This window comes from Hermetia illucens, chromosome 2, assembly GCF_905115235.1.
Source record: "Hermetia illucens chromosome 2, iHerIll2.2.curated.20191125, whole genome shotgun sequence".
Taxonomy (NCBI): Eukaryota; Metazoa; Arthropoda; class Insecta; order Diptera; family Stratiomyidae; genus Hermetia; species Hermetia illucens.
The window spans coordinates 92,019,839-92,042,450 of record NC_051850.1 but is presented as its reverse complement, the minus strand read 5'-3'; the positions used below and the strand labels follow the sequence as shown (position 1 = coordinate 92,042,450).

The 22,612-nt window shown below is 40.3% G+C and overlaps 1 protein-coding gene across 1 annotated transcript in view; it reads right to left on the bottom strand.

Annotated features, from left to right (window-relative positions):
• The window catches only part of LOC119648730, a 93,704-nt gene extending 71,630 nt beyond the window's left edge, over positions 1-22,074 (bottom strand). The window contains exon 1 of the mRNA XM_038050545.1: positions 21,562-22,074. The gene's annotated coding sequence lies outside the window, so the exon portion shown is untranslated. The remainder of the gene's footprint in view (positions 1-21,561) is intronic.
• Positions 22,075-22,612: the final 538 nt, after the last annotated feature.

The window sequence follows — 22,612 nt, the reverse complement described above, 5'->3', positions numbered from 1 at the left end:
GTAGACTGCATTCAGTTTGCTAGTGTTAACTGACATCCGCAATGCCTCGCTCCATCATCCTTACCAGAGCCATACCGGCAGTGGATGATTTATCATAAACATACTGTACGTGTTGCTTATAGCTGAGCTTCCTGTCTATCCCCACCCCCAAGTATTTGATGGTCGGCTTGGAAGTGATGATATGATTCCCGATTCTAACACAGGCGTAATTTCTCTTCCGGCGCTTCGTGATGAGGACCGCTTCTGTTTTTTCCTCCGCAAGCGTCAAACCAGAGCTCTCCAACCAGCATTTGACAGCACTGATTGCCTCGCTTGAGTATAAATCAGCATCTTGGAGATGCTTTGCGACAACAACCAGTGCTATGCCGTCAGCGTAACCCACCACTGTGGCTTCCTCCGGAAGGGGAAGATTAAGTACATCGTTGTACATGATGTTCAACAGTAGTGGGCCCAATACGGAGCCCTGTGGGACACCCGCGGAAACAACATACTCCTGGGGTCCGTCATCAGAGTCATAACAGAGCCTCCTTTCGGTTAAGTAACTATCGACGATAGCAGCGAGATAGGCGGGAATACCAACCTTCGCTAGGGATTTGCGTATTAGATTCCAATTGGCCGAATTGAATGCATTTTTCACGTACAGGGTTACTACCACGCAATATTTGCTGCTACTACCCTTTCCGTGAATTGCATCTTCGGCCAAGCCAGTAACCAATTTGATGGCATCAATGGTTGATCTGGCTTTTCGGAACCCATACTGCCGATCTGAAATTCCGCCTTGGCTCTCAGCAACCGGGAGTAATCTATTACAGATTACCCGCTCTAACATTTTCCCCACCGTGTCCAAAAGACATATAGGTCGGTATGACGATGGTTCACCTGGAGGTTTACCAGCCTTAGGCAGAAGTACCAGCTTCTGCCACTTCCAAGCCGCTGGAAATATTCCTTCGGACATGCACGCTTCGAACAACTCAGCGAAGATGTCCGGCCTGGATTTCACGGCAAGCTTAAGGGCCTTATTCGGTACTCCGTCCAGGCCCGGCGCTTTATTGTCTGTCTGTCTGTCACAGCCGATTTATTCGGAAACGGCTGGACCAATTGTCACGAAAATTAGTAAGTGTGTGTGATCTGTTATTCCCTTTACATGCAGCATATGGCGCCATTTTGTGTTGAATTTAAGGGGGGGGCTCCCCATACATGTGAATGGAGGGTGCAAAATTTTTTTTCATCAAATGTGGGCATGTGGGGTATCAAATTAAAGGGCTCAAGCACTTTTCGAGGTGAAACATAGGGGAATGAGGGTTCAAAATGTGACCCACAAAAAGTGAAACAGGTCTCGTTCACAGAACCTATCCAACCAAAAAATCTGAAAAAAATCACAGTACTGCATCTCTATGAAATCTAGGCCTCAAAATATTTCCGGTTCCGATATCTTCACAAATAAGGTTAATAATAGTATATTTCCACATTTTGGAAATTTATCCGGCAACCTCTCTTATGTTAATCCCAGAATTATAAAATTTAGCATGGGTATAATGAAGAACATAATGCACAAGTTGGTCAAGTTTGAAGAAAATCAAACTATTATTAACAAAGTTGTAGGGTGTGAAACTTCGCCAATTTTTGTGAATTTCGTGCACTCTACAACCTGCATGACGTCATCATTACATATCAATTCATCTTATGAATGGGGTCGCAAAGAATTATTTTGTTTTAGTTTTTTAATCACAATTACTTCAAACAGAGATGCTAATGAAGTTTGTGGTTAGTATCTAATTCAGATATTTGTACATTACACCAGCGGTATTTAATATACGTATTATATATGTACACATGAACGCTTTTGCGCACAAAGTAAATTGGAAATATGGGTACGATCAATTTATATACGTGCATATATGTGTACAGTATCCGGAAATAGGCAGTTTGTTTGTTTAGGGTGAGCGTAATATGTACGTATGTAATATGTACGTATGTCTCGTTGTTTAGAAAAATATGAAGGATTATGTTGGATTTGAAGCTATATACGGACAGAAAAATGTGCGTTGAAATTTCTTAGATAAGATGAACACAAAACCTTTATACCCGAAGCGCGAGCTTCCGGTATTCCGACTTGTTTTTATTTCGTCGCGCAAAGATCAAAAAAGGTTTGGAGAAGACTTCCGAACGAGATTCTTTTTCATAGTTTTACTGATCTTGCGTGAAAATGAATTTTCACTTTATCTTTTTGAAATCGCGAACCGACTGCGCCAGTTAAGTAACAACACTTAGTGTGTATTTGTTACACAGTTGTTTCTTTTAGTACTTCCGTACTGTGATATAGAAACAAGACTATTGTAATATCGAAACAAGACTGAGGTTCCTTCTCGGTCACCTCGTATTTATATTTCCTTAAAATTATTTACATAATATACATATGTCCCTTGTCTTCTATGAAACTATCTAATACATAACACATATTAACATATGGTTCTTATCTACGTAAAATCCTATAAATCCGTAGATTATATTATCTTTTATTAGGGTCATTATGAGCAGCGAAGATGCGCAAATGCATCTTCGTTTATTATTCAACAACAGGACATGTTGTGAAGGAAAACATTTGACCTGAGTCGAGATATGGAAAATAATAAACACCGAAATATTTATAAGGATCATACGGAGGAAAGAAGATGCGTAGAACCAGGATTTATGCTGGCCGTTAAAAGATGACGAAGGTGCGGACGGTTCCATAACTACATACATGCTGCTAACATCACGCATGGGCGGAAGGGACGGACTAAATTACTATTATAGAACCACTATCAAAATAATTTCTGACCGTTTTTTTCTTTCAAATGAAATATCAAACGTACACATGTACATGTACAGATATGTAGAGATATTTTTTTCTCCAAAGCAACTACAATCCACATATAAACCAGATAAAGACTCTTAGTGGCCGTTCCCTGCACAAACGGGTTTAGATCTTTTAAAATGATTGGTTAATTTGAACCTACCCCGTTCTTGTACCCAGCAACTCAGTTACTCTCTCCCAACTCTCGTGCAATAGCAATCAGCCCCATTTTTGCTCCGAGATTTGCAACCCTGTCTGTGCAAGTTAAATACCGAAATGCAAGGCGTAGATCCTTACAGAAGTATCAAGGTTAAGTTCCGCAGACGTTCGGAATCTTTGAACTGGTTTAGTAAGAACGGTAGAATTTCTCCTGGTGATAATATGTTGTCTTGTCTACTAAAACACAAGTATTGAGATTTCCAATGGAAAACGCTCTTGCGGCAGAAGTTGTTAGAGAAGAAAGGATGCTGGAAGATAGCCAACCCTTGAGTTCACTAATAGGATAGACGTTAATAACACTTCCCAATTCACATTAGAAGTAGAGCCCAACTGCTTACCTGAAAGTCGATTCACTGTCTATCTGTAATACCCGATTTACTCCGAGGCGATTGAAGCTATTGTACTGAAATTTGATGAGAATTTGTGTTGCGTGAGACTCCTTACATGCAGTATCATTTTGTATTGAGTTTAAGGACAAATTCTCAACACAAAATAATTCCACTCGTTACATATAAAGGATTTAACAAGTCACAGATTCTGCCTAAACTTCGTTACGATAGTTTAAGAGGAAGCTTATTTTCGCATGCTTTAGTGTTTAGAGCACAAGGCTACGGCAATGGAAAAACGCGATTCAAATCTCATTGGTGACAAAGAGATTTGTATCATGGCTGTAAGTCGTATATAAGCCAATTCAACTGTGAAAGAATATTTGTGTCAAATCGTAAGTAATAATCGCGGACCAGTGCGATGCTGACCATACTGCCTTACAGTATACGGTTACTGTCTTGAATCTCCCCCCCTCGGACACCACCTTGTCGTGGTGGGGTTGCCTGTGATAGTTTACTGCTACACTGAGGGTGCCGAAAAACACATGAAAATAGAAACAAAGGATTGTAACTCTGGTAAGTGGTAAGAAGTCACAGGTCGTGGCCGAGGCACAGAATTTGGAGGCCTCACCAGATTCATGTTCCTCTACGACGCCAACGGAAGGCACTGCGAAAGAAGGCGAAGTTTCTTGGGAATAAGAACGGGCGTTGCTACACCACAAAGTGTGGCGATGTCCAGAGAAATCGGACGCAAGAAAGCAGAACTTTCGGCGGAAGGTGAGGACAAGCTAGAAACCCCGGTGAGATCCACACTGGACGAAGCAGACTTTTCAGTTGTCGGTGGTTTTCATATTAGACTACACTTATGTCTACAGACATAAGAGTTAGTCAAATTAACCTGCAGCATGTCAAAGCCTCTTCCTATCTACGGGCGGCAAGGCTGGCAAAGTTGCAAGACTGTCAATATATATTTCTGGTTCAAGAGCCATGGGTTCTTTTGAACAAAATCTGTGGTATTGGATCAGTCAAGGGGACTAGCATCTTCTCGATGAACTCGATCCTCACACCGAGGGCCGGCGTTCTGATTTTAAAATTGTTAGAGGCAACCATGCTGAGACAATTCTGTTCCCAGGACCTTGTTGCGATCAACTTACAATACCAGGTTAATGATAAAAAGAGAAACTTCATAGTTGCCTCTGCTTGATTACCCTATGATTCTTTATATCCGCCGCCAACGCAAGAATTAAGAGATCTGATAGTGTATGCAGAATCAATTGTCCTTGAACTTTTAATAGGTTGTGATGCGAACGCTCAGCACATTTGTTGAGGCAGTAGAGGAGAGAAGCTATTTGATTTTATCGCATCAGCTGGTCTGATGACCACGTAGGGTGCGCCCCTACGTTCGTGGGGTCAAGAAGAAATGAAATAACAACAACAACAACAACACCTAACAATCTGCACTTCAAAGTTGTTAGAGTTGATTACAGACTAGCGAGTGTTAGATGAAGTCTCACTCACAGATCACCATTACTTAATAATTTAGCCTATTCAAGACGAACAGTTTGTAATACAAGGACGGAATCCTAGGAAAACGGATTGGACAAAGTTCAATGAACTTCTTGGCGACAAAATGGGATTCCCTAGGGAACTAAGGACTCCGTTAGCGATAGAAGTACTTTGAAGAGGCGCGGTAAAACGGTTCCATGGTGGAACCGAGAACTGCAAGGAATCAGGAAATCAACCAGACGACTTCTAAATCGTGCTTGCAAAAGCAATAAGGACTTCTTCCTTATTTGGTTAAATTTCCCGAACTCAGAGCGTGAATATAAGAGGATCGTAAAACGTTCGAAACGAGACTCTTTTAGAGCATACTATAAGGAACTGGAAGGTTAAGGGGAGACTTCCAATCTGTGCAGAGTCCTTAATAAGGATGATTCGCCCAGGTTAGACTCTCTGGGAAAACTGAAGGGTACTTTCACGAACTCCAGAGTTCAGTTTCTACAGACTCCCTAGGAAGTACACCACATCCCGGGAGAGATCTCAGAAGTGGGAGGAAGAGAAATGGCAGTTTCTGTAAACCTTTCAACACGAAGGTATTGCAGGAGGAATTGGGACACTGCAAGAACGGTTGTTACCAATGAAAAAGTGAAAGTTACTATACTATTAAAGCAGCTGGCATGGATGACATCTACCCATCGACGCTAAAAGAGGTATAGAGCACTTAGAGCGACTTCTAAAAAATATTTTGTGTGAATGTTTTCCTAAGGGTTACCTAAGCCTGGGAAAGATGACTATTCAAATTCAAAGAAATTCAAGCAAATCAGCTTAATATCATTTTTGCTGAAATGTCTGTTGAGACTGATTGAGCGTCCCATTTGTGAGAAAGGAAAGCATGCGGTGGGGGTTTTCGTGGACATTGAAAAGGCTTTTGACTGTGGGCCCTTCCAACAGCTCTATGATGCCGCCAGAGAGCATTATGTTTATGAAACTTTACTTAAATGTATGAAAGGCTGCCCTCAAGAAGGGATGCTATCGCCATTTCTTTGGAGAATGTTGACCGACTCACTACTATGCGAAATGCAAAATCTGCCAATACACGCTGAGATGACGTGACTGTGTTAGCTATTGGTTGAGATCTCGGAACGGTGTGTAGAAATACACAACACACCGTCGATTTGATTGACGGTTGGTGGCTCAGGCATGGACTTTCACTAAATCCAAATAAATCCATAATGGTATTATTTACAAAAAGAATGAAACTAAATGGACTTTGCCTTGCAGAGATGAGGGCTACAACCCTTCAACTCTCCGAAGAAGTGAAATATCTGGGGGTTATTCGATAGAAAAAGCTTCTTTGGAACACACATGTAGAGGTAAAGATGAAAAGAGGTCTCAGTTTTTGGGCTGTGTAGGCGGACCTTTGCTCCACATGGGGACTTAGGCCTCAGGTAGTAATATGGATATACGTTGCTATCATTAGGCCGATGTTCGCTTATGCATTCGTGGTGGGTAGAGGTAAAACAAAAGAGTTTTCGGTAAAGTAGCCACCCTGCAAAGAACTGTGTGTCTGGGTATCACCGGCGCCATGAATCCATGAATCGCAATACATTCTGATTCTCGAATTCCCATACATCTGTTTGGTAGAAGATATGAAATTATCTTGAAACGAAGAGAAAACTGGGACGAACCAGAAGAACGGGAAATCGTTCAGGAGTGTAAAAATCGATTGAACTCTGTTTCGAGATTCAATAGGGTGAAACTACCCTGGGTAGCCGGTCATTGTGGTGTAAAGGGAAATTAAATCTCGGATGCTTTAGCAGAAGGCGGTTCAACTTTCCCCATATCTAAACCGGAATCCGCAATTGGTGTGCCAGTAGCATTAGCTAATGCTGCTATTAAAAACTGTTAGCAAGCTTCCCATAATGATAGGTGCTAATACTGCTAAATACACCAAACTTTTCCTATTAGAACCAAACAAATATACTGCAAAGTTTATTCTGTCGAAAAGCAGGAAGACTTACAGAAGTATTTTAGGCATTCCGACAGGCCACAATTCACTAGCTAGACATATGTTCGGAATAGGCATTCTCCAGAATGATACGTGTCCATCCTGTACTGAGGCAGCGGAATCCACGGAACATTTTCCATGTGAGTGCCCCGCCAATGGATGCATCAGACATCAGATTTTTGGTACTGATGTGCTACAACTGCAGCGGGTAGCTTCACATCCACTAACGGAAATCCTCCGATACATAAACGAATCCGTAGTATTCCCTTAGACGGTGGAATCGGGTACAATGGACCACTAGAGTCTGACTGCTCAGAGGCTTTGCCTCTCCCCAACCTCAAACACACACATACACACACCGTCTTGAATGAAATGCTCTAATACGGCTTAGGGTCTAGACCCAATTAAGTTGCTGCGCCAACGTTTACAATTATTCATTATGAGTTATCCAAACAGAAGGGGGTGTATTATTTTTTGTCAGGATATGGTTGTACGGAGTTGAAAACAAAAGGGGTCAATGCTTTTCGAAACTGATGTTATCGAAGTATGAAGGAAACAGTCCGTGCAACCCAACGGCTTAAAAATCGTAAATCGCCAGGAGCCGATGGAATTACAGCCGAATTGGTTAAATATGGAGGCGACCAGTTACACCAAGTGGTTCATCAACTTGTGCTCAAGGTATGGGACAGCGAATCTATGCCTGGCGATTGGCAACGAGGCATTATCTGTCTCATACATAAAAAGGGAGGTATCACACAGTGCAGCAATTATAGAGGTATCACGTTGCTGAGTACCATCTATAAGATACTCTCCGCTATCACTGTGCGGCAAGCGATGGCCCTATCATGCGTCCTCTTTAACCTGGCCCTCGAGAAAGTGATCCGTGATGCTGATATAAATGTAAGAGGTACGATCCTCTTTAAGTCCACCCAATTACTGGCCTATGCTGATGATATCGACATCATGGGAAGAACCACCCGAGACGTACAAACTGCCTTCATCCAGATCGAGCAGACGGCGCGAGATCTTGGGCTGCACATCAATGAAGGCAAGACAAAATATATGGTTGCAACGTCAGCACCGAAGACGAATCAACCAACAACATCAAACCGCCCTGGTCAAACAGGAAGAATAAGGATAGGCGAATACAACTTTGAGACCGTTGATAATTTCTCCTATCTAGGGTCGAAAATCACAACCGATAACAGCTACGATGATGAAATCCGCGCACGGTTGTTGTCAGTCAACAGAGCCTATTTCAGCTTACAAAGACTGTTCCGCTCGAAACGTTTCACCATAGGGTCAAAGCTCTTACTGTACAAGACTATGATCTTGTCAGTCCTCATGTATTCCTCGGAAGCTTGGGTTCTTAGCAAGAAAAATTGCGATCTCCTGGCCGCGTTCGAGCGAAGAATCCTCCAAAGAATTTTTGGCCCCCTACATGAGGATGGACGATTCTGTAGTCTACATAACGACGAAACCTATGAGCGATACCTTGGCCATCCGGTTGTGAATAAAATCCGACTCAATAGGTTACGGTGGGCGGGTTACTTAATACGTATGGATGAGCATGATCCCACCCGGAATGTCTATAAGGGCAATATCTACGGTAGAAAAAGAAGACGAGGCAGACCCTACCTAAGATGGAGCGATGGCGTAGGTCAGGACGCCAGACAACTTTTAGGGATATCGAATTGGTGGACCTCGGCGCAAAACCGGGATGTCTGGAGTTTCTTATTAAGGTAGGCCTAGACCGGATACCGGTTGTTGCGCCGTTGATAATGATGATGTTATTTCTGATATAGATGTAAGCGTAGAGGAGTGGCAGCGAAAAATATCTGTTCCAAAAGTGTTCTCAGAAGCTATCCAATCGAAAAATTTGAAAAAATGGTATTAATACCTCTCTACGTGTTAACAGCGCTGGATTCACCTCCTTTATTTTGCCCATACAGTAACACCGACATGAACTGGCGGTTCTTCCGCGCCAGTTTTCTCTTTATACTACTGTATGGGAGCGCCCTAATGTTTGCTGATGAAAAATGCTAAAGTAAAGTATGGTTGGTGGAATATTATGAATCATCATCAACGGTGCAACAACCGGTATCCGTTAAGTTTCATCAATTAGATATCCCTGAAAGCTGTCTGGCGTCCTGGCCTACGACATCGCTTCATCTGAGGCAGGGTCGGCCACGTCTTCTTTTCCTACTCGTCACGGATTTGGTGACCCGCCCACCAAACCCATTGTACCGGATTTTATTTACAACCAGACAGCCATGGCATCACTCATAAATTTCATCTTGATCCTCACCACTTTTGCTTGACAGCAGCAGAAATTATTGACCATGCTTCTATTGACATTACTATATTCACAGAAACTTCACACACTTTGGAAACAGTCATTCCTTTGAATTCACTCGGCAATCAGAATATGTTATTTATGTCCCTTACCTATCATCGCCATCAATTTTGAAAATGTATTCTGCACTGTGATTTAAGAGCGTCATATTTTGTTCGCTGTAAACAAATCCAGTCCAACCCAAAGTCTAATCGAATGTCTACTTTCCTCGGTATTAAAAGAAAATAATTTAATTTTATTTTTGGATCCGTTCCGCTAGATATAGGGTGGCAAGGCATTGCATTATTCACATGTCAACGGCATCTTTTTCACCTAGAATTGCCACTAGAAGTGAAAATGTATTTATAGTTGAAATTCTTGGGATTCTTTTGCACAGATTCATGTTGAAAATGTTTTTCTCTAAAAATGTATATATATTTGTACCATTACCTATATTTTTCGGCGAATTCATTTTCTGAGTGATTTTCCTTTGCAGACTTTTATTACTTAAAATATCTGCTGTCACGTTTATTACTAACGTCGCATAATTTTTATCCCATTTCCCTTAAGTTCTTGTTTTGAAGTTATTTGATAGTTTTATCGACGCAGCAGCTTTGGACGTATGGAGCTGTCCGTATACTGTAATCTCTTTTTAAAACATTTAATCACAAAAGGATGATTTTATTTCACTTAAAACGCTTCAAATTCCTTAGAAAATTTTGTAAGGATTTTAGATGTCTTGGCTTAGTCACTATTTAAATTACAAGTAACTCCCGGATGTGCAGTAAACAATAATAAACAAGGTAAAGAATCAAAGTCGACATAACCATCAATTTGAAGACTATCAAATTGCATGCATATGGTAAGAGGCATGATTTTCTACGAAATAACAAACAGTCACGTATAAAACCTAGGCCCCCACCAAAAAATACTCATTCCGATCTCTTTTCGAATAAATAAATAATATTATGTTACCTCAAACTTTGCTAATTGACTAGAAAACCCCCCTTAAGTTTGTCTTAGCAGTACAGTAATGTAAGCTATAACATGGAAGGCGATACTGAAAATGTGAAACATAACATAAGACACAATACTGGAAAGTTTGATGAAAATCCTACCCAAGATATCACAGAATGTCAATACCACAATAAAATGAATAGTTTAATATTAAATTCATATACATATGACTTACTAGCTTCGAGCAAATGGAAAAGACAACAAAGCCTTTCATACTTGAAGCGCTAAGCTGTCGCTTTCCGAATTGTTTTTAATTCAATTAATTTATTTTTTAATTTAATTTTTAATTCACAAGGAATAACTAGATAAGTTTAACCTCAGTCAAAATTTAATAATTTTATTTTGGTGGATATAGAGTAAGGTGAGTTCATTTTCCCTCAAATTGAATTAAAATGAGTTCTGATTAGATGCAGCAATTCCGGGCTGCCTGGAAACTCTGCAAAGCAAAGTATTTTAGGATACCTAGAATTGACCATAAACTAGCTTAACGATTTTGAAAAATTTTCGGATACCTCTAACCACTGATTTATAATTAGCTGTGGTCTTTCTACGTTGGATGAAAAATTGTCAGGTGAGGAGAAAAACCCGTGGATACTTTCAAGCAATTTGGTTGCGACAGTCACTGGAACATTAAAAACTTGCCAACTTTGGAATTTTGTGGGAATTAATGATTATACATGGAATGTATCGGAAATGATGCTTCTTATTTTTCGTTGAAAAAAACGACTATTTCAGGATGCAGTCAGTTTACACAAAATCACGGCTTTAACTTACTGTAACTTCGTTGATTATAATAAGATGTGCACGAAACTGTCTAAGATTAAGGAGATTAAGAATTTTCCAAAAAATTTCCGAAATATGGAAATATAATATATTATTAATTTGAGCAGATATTTGCTTGGGTACAATTTTTCTCACTGTTTCGTTTTCAGTGCATAAATTTTACAGGTCCTTGAAATAATTGACCACTTTCGAACCCCCTTTTGCAACAAAACCTTAACAAGTCAGAAACCGGAAGCTCGGCACTTCAAGAATGAAAGATTTTGTTGAATTTTTATGTAGAAGTATGGGTACAAGATAGTTGCATTTATACGTAGCTTTCAGAAATCGTCGTCATTTATGTTGAAAAGCATGCATCAACAAAAATAAGGAAAATTATTTTCAGAATTTCCTTTGACATTAATTCCAAAAACATTCTGGATTTTGGGCTCGAAAGTATACGACTATTTTAAGGGGTATATCTGTTTGGATTTTTTTTTTAATTTTTTTATTGGCTTAACTTAAGCCATAATATCCCTTAATTCATAATCAATAACATTCTCGAATAAAGTCGACTTAGAAATATTCTGTAAATTAGTTCCTCTCTTATGAAGAAAACTGCATTTAAGTTGCTAAACACTCACTTTCCAATATGGTACTAGAACATATCTGAAAGAGCAAAATATGGCTGTGGAAGGGCAATTGTATGGTGCTGGGAAAGCAGAGTGAAGTTAAAAAATTTGCCATGAACCATAGTATTTTGATTTGCAAAAGTTATAGCGTTTTGAATTCGAGTTCGAAGAATTTTGAACCTGATTGCATATGGAAAATGGATTGGATTGATGATTGTCATGAGGGAAGTCCGCCATGCTATTAACATAGTATGCTGGTCTCAAACCCAGGTAAAGCAGGGTTTGAGGCAACATACTCTGTACTATCCTCAGTAAAACAAAAATAAAATGCTGAAATCAGGGAAAGAGATAAATAGAGTATAGTTGGAGTTATTCTCCTATGCTAAATCCTACCTCTTGGTGACAGGCCCCGCGACAGGTCGACCAAGAAAATGCATACAATGTCGTTACAAATATGATGATCGGATTGAGTCACAAGCCTCGGAGAAATGCCAGGGCGTCCACCTCAGTCGACGCGGCAGGACGAGCCCCGGTCCTGTCGAGAAATGGGCAAGGGTTCTTAACGCATGGACAGCGTCAGGACGTAAGCAAGTTAGTCCGCACACAACGAAAAAAACAAATACGTGTCTGCACGCTAAATGTTGGTACCCTAATTGGAAAGCCCGAGAACTCGCAAGAGCCCTTCGGAAAACGAGCATTGATATCTGCGCTCTGCAAGAAACCCGATGGTCTGGTGCCAAAAGCTGTGACATTGAACGCGAACGCGGTAAAAATGGCTACAAACTTCTCTATTTTGGTAACCCACACACTCAATATGTTGTTGGCATTACCATCTCAGAGGGTTTAGGTAATGCCATTAAAGAAGTCGAATGATTTGATGATCGGCTGATGAAGCTCACCATTATATCAGCTGATCGCACCATTCACTTCTTCACCGCGTATGCACCACAGACAGGTCGACCTGATGCCGAGAAAGATGCCTTCTGGCAACTTCTCGATGAAAAGACTTGTCACGTGCCTGCTGACGATTATAAAATCATTGTCGGCGACCGTAATGGTCATGTGAGTGAAAAGGCAAACGGTAACAGATGCCATGGGGAAAAGGGGTTCGGAGCGCGCAATGAGGGTGGCTAGCGTATAATCGGACACCTATCACCTTGTACTTATGAATACATGGTTCATCAAATGATTGTCTCATCTTCCCACATTTTATAGTGGGAACAGTAAAACGCAAATCGACTATATTCTCATAAGACGCCGACATTTTACCACTGTCACTGATTGCAAAGTCGTTCCCTATGATACCATCGCACCTCAACATCGGCCGTTGATCGCCGTCCTGCGAATTAAGCCACTGATAAAACAGCGTGAGGAACGCACTGGCCGCCGCGCATTAAATGGTGGCGATTTGGTGAGAAGAAAGAAGAAACGGTTTCACTCATACGATTGCCGACCATTACGAATGTGAAAGAATCATGGAACCAAATGAAAGACACGATCCACAAAGCGGCCTCTGCAACCCTCGGGGCCACCAAGCCGGGTAAGCGGTACATCAACCGAGATACTTAGCTTTGGAATGATGATGTTGAAAAGAAGGTCCGTGAAAAGAAACGCCTCTACCACAAATTTCTCGACGATAAAACGCCTGCTCTGAGCTCTGACATCGCATCTGAGCTCTGGAAAGCGAAGAGCTGGGACCCAACACTGTGGCTCAGTGAATTCTTTAATCGGGTTATTTAGAAAGGTAAAACACCATCTGACTGGCAAGAAAGTACCACTGTTCCAATATGGAAAAAGAAAAGTAGTCCAGCAGAATGTTCGAATTACCGTCCGATCCGGTTGCTTTCCCATACCATGAAGATTTTTGAACGCATTCTTGACAATCGTATTCGCAAAATCGTTGAAATAACAGTGAATCAAGCCGGATTTGTCAAGAACTGCGGAACTACTGACGCAATACACGCTGCGCGGTTACTCATGGAGAAACACCGTGAGAAGCATCGCCCTCTTTACATTGCCTTCCTGGATCTAGAGAAAGCGTTTGACCGTGTACCACACGAACTCATCTAGTATGCTTTACGACAACACTTCGTGCCAAAAGAACTCGTGCGCTGGGTTCAATTGCTCTACCACGATCCGAAAAGCAAAGTTCGAAGTATGGCGGGTGTATCAAAACCGCTTCGTGTCTCTGTTGGTGTTCATCAAGGAAGCGCCCTCTCACCACTCCTCTTTGTTCTTGTTATGGACACCGTCACACGGGATATCCAACGTCCAGCGCCCTACACACTGCTTTATGAACATGTCTCAGAGTGAATCTAAACAAAACTGAATTTTTAACGACCGATCCCCATGAAACAGGCACAATCATTGTCAGCGGCAGTGATCTGCCCAGAACTGAGCGATTTAAATACCTCGGGTCAACGCTATCAGCCAATGGAGAACTGCGTTATGAAATTGCTTCACGCATTAACGCAACCTGGATGAAGTGGCGTTCCACAACTGGTGTTCTTTGTGATCGACGTATCAACGAACGTCTCAAATCTAAAAATTACCGCAATGTCGTCCATCCAGTCGCTCTCTATGGTTCTGAGTGTTGGCCAACTATAAAAGACAATGAACGGCGTCTTGCGGTAATGTAGAGGAAGATGTTACGTTGGACTAGTGGCGTCACATGTTTAGATCACATCCGAAATGAGGATATCCGCGATCGTTATGGGGTTGCACCGATCGTGGAAAAGTTGCGGGAGAGGCGTCTTGGATGGTATGGTCACGCAATTCGTGCAAAAGAGAATTCAATTGCCAAGATTGGTCTGAACATCGAAGTCGATGTTAAACAACCAAAAGGCAGACCTAAACAACGGTGGCTTGATACGCTGGATGGGGATTTGGAAGCCTCGAGATTGCACCCAGATCAGGTATTCGATAGAGCCAAATGGCGAAGCCGATCACGACGAGCGGACCCCGCTTGTGAACGGGACAAAGGCTGAAGAAAAAGAAGAAGAAAGGAGAAGATTGTCGTATGGGGGAGCAATATATGGTTGCTATTAACCCCTTGGTGGAGTATAGTGCGTCAACCACACCTACACACAATTGAACCTAGTCCACTGACATACGCTGCAACTCACCCCAGAACATCTCGAGATGCCCGCACTCCTCCTCTACTGTTTTGCTCCAAGTGCCTTCGAGGCGACACACTCATTGACCATCTTGCTAGAGTAGGTTCCCCTACATTGCGTAGCTCATAATGCAATGGTTGCGCCTCCTTAATGTAACCAGTCACTTTCTTGTGCTACTTCCATATAGCAACACAAGACAGTCTCAACTTGACCTTGGTGTTGAGATAACAGACTCTGCTTGCCTCTTTCCAAATCCGTAGCCATTCGGTCAAGGTCCACGACCCGGGGAGAGAGAAAACATATGATATCAGCTATCAGTTTCTCCAGAATGACTCGCAGAGGACGTCAGATACATTTCCTGTTCGCGTTGTCCAAAGCTTTTCCGAAATCGATTAAGAGCAGGTGCAGTGAAGATCTAAACTTCACGCACTGTTCCAAAATGACCCGTGATTGATGTGGTCAATACAGGAGGATCCGGAGCGGACTCAACCTGCTCTCTGTCCATCAAGCTTTCGAGATGTTCTGTGATGCGATCCAGGATTATTGTAACTATTATTTTTGTGACGGCATGGAACACGCAGATACCCCAACAATTGCCACAATAAAAACCGATACTCTTCTCTGGAATCTTAACAATCATCCCCTTCTCCCACTCTCTGGAAGAAGTCTCGCATTCCCAGGATTTTCGTACGAATGGAAGAAACAGAACTGCACGTGTAGTTACGTGTATTTTCATCCAGAAGAGGCGGAACTTCACCAGATGTGATATGATTAACAACCTACCCCCCTCTCCAGCAGCACGTCACCGTGTATGAGGAGTCGCCCTTTAACATCCTTCATATCGAAAGGATCACTTGAAAGCTCTTTGGTGAGAATGCACTTGCGAAATCATTGCGTTCCGCGGCATCTTCCACTTTACTGACAAGCGCAATAACAAATTCCCCCTTTTGATCTGCACTGATCCTCATCATCCCACGGAGCGACCTTACATCCATTTTTCGATTATAACATAGCATTTGACGATATTGGTTGCCACAAACAGCGCGGTTTGTTAACCACGACGGGCTAGGATATCATTTCCTGATAATGCACTGCTCTTTACTATTCTGGGCGAAATAGTTTGAGGGCCACGCACTCGTCCACCGTGCAAAAATGGTAAGTTCCATTGCATGCCATACCTTGCAACATATTGGTCGCCTTTCCTTCTGGAAAACCCCAATGACACGATATAGACATGGATTGATGAAAGCTTGAAACTTTGGCTCCGATACAGCAGCACAAAGAGAAAGTCGCCCTGAGCAACCTCAATTTAAGGTTGTTAGATTTAGGTTGTTAATAAGTCGGATTATATCGTATTTGGTATCACAGTTGATATTCCAGATACTGTAGGAAAATCTATCGGGAAACCCAGCCCCTTTGTCGATCAGACCATGCCACTGATCCCGACATTAACAATAGTTTTTTTTTTGAAGAGCCAGACCAGACAGGCTTATCTTTTCATCTACGAGAGATTAAATTTCACCAGTTATTATCCTGTCATTGAGCTCCGGATATCTTAGTGGTTAGAGCACTAGGGTGTGGTACGGAAAGTCGCGGCTCTAATTTCATTGGTAGCAGTGGGACTTGAATTGTGACTCGACGTGGGATACCAGTCGACTCAGCTGTTAATGAATACCTGAGTCAAATCAGGGTAATAATCGCGGACGAGTGCAATGCTGATTGGCTGTAGTGCACCGTTACCGTCTTGAATGAAGTGCTCTAACACACTTCCAAGGTTCTGATCCCATCGGATTGTTTCAATTGCTAAACATCAACCGAATCGTTATTACTATGGCTACCAAGATTAACTTTCAACCATTGTTACTGAGATGGTCACCCCATCCTACTGATCCCATTCCAATGATGAGATCAATGATTTCCTAAAGATTCCAATCTTGATTGTTTTTCAGCAAACCTCAGGAAAACAGTTTTGTGCAACTGCTCCACTAAATCTTCCCCAAATTTATCAAGGGCAAATAAACAGTTCAAAATCTTACTCCCAGAAGCATCCATAAACATACAGTGGCTCAAAGTGAAACTCAGACACTAAGATGTTTTTTCTTTATGAAGCCATTAAGAGCAAGAACAATAGCTAAATTTTTGTTTGAGAAACTTTATTATTTATATAAAAACCTTTAAAAAAAAGCAAGGCATAACTTATTCACTTTACTTTAAGAAAAAAATAAACAAATGAGCAAATCTGATCTTAAAGTTTTAATTTGATGAATGAATTGTTATGATAGAATTTGATTAGATTTTAATATTGTTGGTAGCCTTTGTATGCTCTATACTACACACTACTCGTAATATTTTGCCCCAAAACTGTTGGCCGTAAGTTATTTATATATATATTTATAATTTTAGTCTTTTTGAACAGTTCTTCTTGCTAATAGAGGACTTTTTTTCGCACGAGTCCACTATTCAAATTATCTTCCTAAAATTGCATCCTAAGGCATTAAGTTCCCATTTTCTAATTAAACAATAACGGTATTGCCAGCTGTTCGAATTTTGATTTGAGGCAAAATTTTCCCATTTGTGAAACTTTTATTTTTTAAAAATTAGTTTGAATTAATTTTGCTTTAGTTCTCAAGGAATTAAATTGATCATGTATGAATTTCTTACAATACATTCTTTTCTTATACCCTTTATTGTCGCAAAAAAAAATCTTAATATCCAAGCTTCGCTTTAGGCCACTGTAGCTGTCGATGCTACCTACCTCCACAAATACTCGTACATATTGCTCCCCATCTATTGACAAATCCCCTTATCACCGCAAAATACTTTCCTACTGTTGTATCCATCTAGATCCTTTTTGAATATTTTGGCCATAATTTTTTTTTCCAATCATTTTTGAAATAAGGGCACATTTTTTTCTAGCTACAACGGTGACTACATATATATAAAAAATCGAAACATTGCCAGGTTTTCATACTCATCTCTTTCACTAACCAAATATGGTATAACTATCTGCGATACCGCAGACGACTGTTAATTGTTGAAAAGACTTCCCAACTAAGTATTAACGTTAGTTTAATTTATTTTCATTAATTTTTATCATTTTTTACAGTTTTTTCAGCAAAGTTTCTCAAATGAGTCAATTTTCAAGTCATTCAATAAGGTATACATATTGAAAGATGTTATAATATATACAGTTACTCAAAAAAGTATCCGGACATGACCGTTGTATAGATATTTTCAAAGAAATATAAACAATTGTGGCACATTTGCTTAATGATTATTTGTTATATTTATCTTTGATTGGTTTATAATAAATTTCCAAAAAAAAAAAAAATTTCTCAGTTTCCGCTTTAAAAAAAAATAGCTCCGCTGTTAAGAACGCTACAAAAAATAAAGTCAAAAAAGTATCCGGACAGAAAGCGTTTGAAGGAAACTTACCCCTTTAATGTAAAATTTAATATCTTGTTGGACCTCCTCGATTTTTTATTACTTCCCTTAGTCGACTAGGCATCGATTTGACAAGTTTCTCACAAAATTGTGGACTGGTCGTCGCCCACTCTTCCTTCAAAGCTTTTCTAAGTGTAATTAGACTTGAAATTTCGCAGTTTTGAATTTTTCTTTTCAAATGTTCCCACAAATGCTCTATTGGATTTAGATCCAGACTTTGCGCCGGAGTATCTATCACTTTTGGGCAATTGTACAGCCGCCAAAGTCTACAAACGTAGGAGTTATGTTTGGGATCATTGTCCTCATAATAACAAAAATGCTCCATTTGCATTTTCCTTGCGCTTTGAAGTAAGTTTTCCTTAAGGACTGTGAGATGCTGATATTTGTCATATTTCCCATTTATAAACTTTAAATTGCCAACTCCCGCTGCTGACATACAGCCCCATACCAACTGAGAACCACCGCCATGTTTCACCGTGCACTTTAAATTTTTCAAATTCAGCTCCGTATTTGGCTGCCGCCATACAAAATTACTTCCATCTGATCCAAATATGTTATATTTGCTTTCGTCGGCAAATATAACGGTTTTCCAAAAATCGTAAGACCTATTTATATGTGCAATAGCAAACCGTAGCCTTTTTTGCCGATTTTGCTTACTTATATAGGGCTTTTTTCTGGGAACTCTACCGTGGAAATTATTCTTTCGAAGAATATTTCTAATTGTTTCGACACTTGTAACTTTACCAAACCTCTTTTCCGCCTGAGCTCTCAACTTAACTGCACTTAGTTTGGGGTTTATTTTCATTTTCCGCACGATCCATCTTTCTTCTCGGTCATTAAACTTTCGTGGACGGCCTGATCGCCCTTTCTTATCGATTAAACCCGTTTTTTTAAAGCGTGTAATTATTTCATGAACCGTCGATTTATTCACTTTCACGATTTCCGCGATCGCTCGTATCGGTTTATTGTCCTTGAAAAGATCAATAATAACTTTTCTAACATCACTACTAATCTCCCGCGTTTTCCGACCCATCTTTATTAAACATGTGTATACACAGAAGAATTAAATGCGCTACTAATCAATGTTTAATCACCATGTTAAATCAAAAGACAACTCAGTTGCAATATTGTGCATTTTCCAAGAATTCATCGCTGTCCGGATACTTTTTTGACTTTCATAACAAGCATGTATACATAAATTCTCAGAAAAACAACTGTACTAAAACGAAATGATGATTTTTTTTCGCTCATTCGAAAGTGTTGCTATAAAATATTATTATCGTGGAAAACGAAATTATGTTACTATTTTACAAATCTATGTTTTTCGCATTACAATTCTAAATTAACCATTGTCCGGATACTTTTTTGAGTAACTGTATATTTACTTTGTTTTGCTTGAGTCAGAAAGATAGAAAAGAACATGTTTAATAAAGATGCAATAAGTGAGTCATTTCTATGGTGACCGACTGTACATATTGATTAGTCAAATTAGAATAGGTGAAATATCAACTGCCAAAGGAAATCTTTTGTGCGATTGCCTATTTACACCCAAAATGAAACGATTAGTCGAGCGGCAAATGTAAACATAGTGTGTAAAATAAGATTGAAGATTGATTTTTCCTGAGAATCAGTTTTATCTAATCGTGCACCGAATATAAACAATGAAAGCTCTCCAGATAATTATTTTTAATTGTTCGACACTTTTCTTCCGTTGCCAATAGCGATTACAAAGTGGAGCTCAGGTCATTGTCAGTAGGTGAGCATTCCTCTAATGAATATTTATCGTGGAGTATATTATGGACTTTTACGCGCATTATGCTCCAGGCATAAAAACACAATCTTGCTTTCTATATTTTTCAAAAACTTCTTCAATGTCATAGATTCAGTTTCTAATTTATGAAAAATCATAGAAATACATATCTGATCTTGTGCGAATACACTTTACGCCTTTCAGCTTGAATATATTTACTTTATCTACAAGTATGGTGTGTGAATAAATTCAAATAATAACAAGCCAGAATTACACAACGTTAACCGCATCAATAATTTCCGTTGTTTCAGTAAGCAGAATTAATTATTTTTTTGTGTCCATGCATATATGTAAGCGAGATTTACAGCTCTAATTTCTGCACACAAATAGGCGAGCAGAGACTAAATTTGAAGCATACAAATGAACATTTCCATTCAAGTGTGCCCTATGTGGGCTCGTCCAATTTCAAGCATAAATAAAAACAAAATTATTGAGTTCAGTTCCGATCATTACTCAAACTGCATCCCTGCCAAAACAAGGCACCCAATATAAATCTTGTTAAGGCTCCAGTGTGTCAGCCGGTCGACCCATAAAATGCGGTTCGACACGACCTATTACTTCTTTTAGTCAAAGGAAATGTGATATGTTTACAAAAAAAGAAGAAGGCAGAACTTAAAGCAGATTAATTTCTCCACATTCCGGTCGCACTAAGTAACTGCGACGAAAGAAGAACAACAACTCATGGTCCTATTCGGTCATTTTATAATTAGCAACTACGCCAAGTAGCAGGCCAAGTTGAAATTGAACAGCGTTCAGGCCCAACTAAATGGCCAGAAGACGTACGAAGAGTACAGATCAAACATTCGATGGCACTGTTGCATCACGCCAGTGGCCATTGACCAAACACCGAAGTGATTCATTTTCCACACGAGCATGGAGCGGTTCCCAAATTATTTTCATGGTGGCATAGGCAAAGCCGCCCAATGGGGCCAATACTCCTGCATAGCTGATGTGCGCATTTTCCCATGTGGAAAATCTACTCCAGTTCCACCGGAACTTCTTGCCCCTCCCTACCGCCTTTACGTGCTGTCACTAAACACATTCCATTCAAAAACCGGAGAACAAGAGGAAAAGCCTTGTGCCCGCGGAGCTCCAATCCAACTCCGAAAGTGTGTCCGTTTCGCTATCGAGCATTGCGCCCTTGTTGTTTACCAAAATTTTGGATGTAGAAACGTGAAATTAGGTCAAGGGTGCGAGCACGAGAGGTCGGAAAACAGCAGGCAGTGTGGCTTCCACATAGAATCCCGAGTAACACATGAAAAATTAACACTTGCAGCAATATCGGGGCAGCGCTCACGTGAAAAATTACCAATTTGTTCGGTTTTAGTTCAAAGATGCTTTCACTGTGCGACCATTTCACATTCACACCACACAATCTTGCGGCAGGACGAAAATCGATTTTGTAACTGCCAAGAGCCTTCGCTGTTTTCTTCGATTTGGGAAAATATTCACTTCTAAGTACTTTTCTATCTTTTGGGGTTGAATCTACTCTAACATTATTTGCAATTATGAGGGATTTTTCACAGATATTTGAATAATAATTTCGAATTTTCACTTACCCCAATTTCAGAAACTACACTTTCCACTTGAAGACGCCACTTCCACTGACATATGATTTTATGGCATGCGTGCTCTGAAATCTTTCGGAGTGTTTGCCGTGGAAAGCGGTGGCAGTTTTCCCTATTTTTCTTCACAGCACTTTCACAACAGCAAGGCACATTCACGAAAGAAGGACGCACGTATCAGAATAACGCCGGCGCGGCAAATGAGCACAGGACACACACAAGACAGAATTTCTAGAGGTCTGACTAACAGTTTTCGCCCAGCACGCAGAAAAATCACGAACGAAAAATAAAGACGCAACACAATTTTCCGGAAGTTGATGATGAATGGGAAATTTACTGATTGTTTCGCCAATTTTCAGGACGGTCGTAACATTTTCATTTTGCTCTGATGCCAGCTACGCGCCAGACAGCTGAATACTTGGCTACTAGACGAACTGGAAGCTAGGAAAGCTGCCCAGCTAGACGCCAGAGTCGCCGGTAATGAATCAACTGAAAACATCTCACCGGCCACTGGCTAGCGATGGCCACCGATTTTCTATTCGTATCAAAAATAGAATTTTCCGCACGAAAAGTATGGGTTACCGTGAGAAGGTGGCATCCGGCGAAAATTCTCCTGATCTTTGACTAATGTCAATTAATTCCATTCTTCTACACAATTTGTCATGCAGCATTAAATTTCCTATGAAATATGTATCCACAGGTAAATGCTGCCATAATTGCTTATCACATAAAGATCTTTTACTTTTTCTTTGTTTTAATTACATTAGATTTAGATACAATAAATATCTTCCACTTGCAATAAAACGAAATTAATCAGCCGTAGGTCAGGGCTGTATACAGTCCTAGCCAAGAAATTTGAAATTTTAAAGATTCAATTTCTTGTTTCCTCATGGTGAATGCATATGTACATATCTTGCAAAAAATTTTTTTCCAAGGCTTTCCGTGATGAGTTGTGGTAGTTTTTACTAAGAGGTAATTAGGGAAATCGGTAATTTCTGCCTGAAGTGAGATTTCAGGATGTCAAGACTCCTATAAGTGGTCATGA